Below are 1,492 nucleotides of genomic sequence, written 5' to 3'. Positions count from 1 at the left end.
GGGAATGGGCAAGGTGAGAAGGGCCATAAACTTGACTCAGCAGGGAATAGAATGGATACCAGTTATTGGCCTCCAACACTGTCTCATGATAAAATGAAAAAGGCCTGTGGTATAGCTGAAAGGTAGGGTGCCCCTACTAATAGCACATGCACGTAAACACATACACAGTTAAACCGGGTCACCAGTGCTCAGGATCCTGCAGGTGTACTGACCGGCCGCTGGAGGGGAGGACACATAACAGACAAGTCTCACACATTAATATTATACCTTAGTTATTATAGATTAATCAGGCACTCAATCTCCCAAATGAGTGTATGGTGAAGGCTTAAATAAATGTCAAGTGGTATGATTTTAGGGCCTCAGAAGGCTCAAAAACTTCTACCAGAATTTGAGATTGTTTGGGGACAAAGACAAAAGATCTTCTCTGGGTGGCTGTATTTATTTTGTTATCAAAACAAGGGAAAAGAATACTGAAGAAAGATGGGAACCACTCCAGGACTTTTCAAAATAACATATTATGTTAATTTGAGAGAACTGTTATCTCCAGGAAGGTCTCCACCCAAAGTGAGGTGTCTGAAGATACAGTCTTCATCTAGTTAACTGAGATTGGAGCCTAGTGTTCTTAGCTGTGGTCTGGTCTTGTCCTTTGAGGCATCATGGCTTCCTTGTCATTACAGATCTCAGCTGCGACCATAACTCACAGAGGTTTACTATGAGTTCATTGTCCAACTCCAGACTAGGGCCCTAGGCCTTGGATAGGCTCTCAAGTGTACATGGAAAGCCAATGCTTAATATTAAATACTGTTCAGAGCTGCTTCATACTGGTCTCTGTCACTAGACTCTTCTTCTGTTTAATGTGAACATTGCTAACCCACATGAGGCCCAGGAGAGAAGAGAAGGCCTTGAACTCCAACCAGACCAATGGTGATAAAGATTGAATCTGATTTCCAAATTCCTAGACAATCCTGAATTTGCCAGGGTGGAATAAACGAGGCTGTTGACCCTAAATTGGGGCCTCCAAGGGAATATTGATGCCAGTTTAAAGAAAGACATAGTTCACTTTTGCATTCAACAAACTGAAGGTTTTTTAATCTCTTAGCAATTATTTAAAGAAAGACTTGAGGATTAGACAAAATAATGTGTAGGTCAATTGCAACTCTGGAAAGTTCTAATAAGATTAAGACAGTAGAACCAGGGAGAACTAAGTTCAAATTCTCATTCTAGAATCTACTAGTTTCATCTGTCAGTGTCTAGACAGGACTCATGTGATACATATAAAGGGTTACAGAACAGATGGGAGTTTAATGAGGCTACTGCTTGCTAACACGGAAGGGGTCATGTGAATTATGAAGGACAGTTGCATTTTTTGAGATGGCTGAGGTGGGTTAAATTTGCTGCAGCATCTCTTGCATAGTGATTGCTGCTAAAACCCTAGACAAACATAAAAAGTGCCTGTGGAATCTGTTAAGCACACAATAGCACAATAGCGGCA

This window comes from Octodon degus, unplaced genomic scaffold, assembly GCF_000260255.1.
Source record: "Octodon degus isolate 3935 unplaced genomic scaffold, OctDeg1.0 scaffold00132, whole genome shotgun sequence".
NCBI lineage: Eukaryota > Metazoa > Chordata > Mammalia > Rodentia > Octodontidae > Octodon > Octodon degus.
This window is presented reverse-complemented; position numbering follows the sequence as displayed.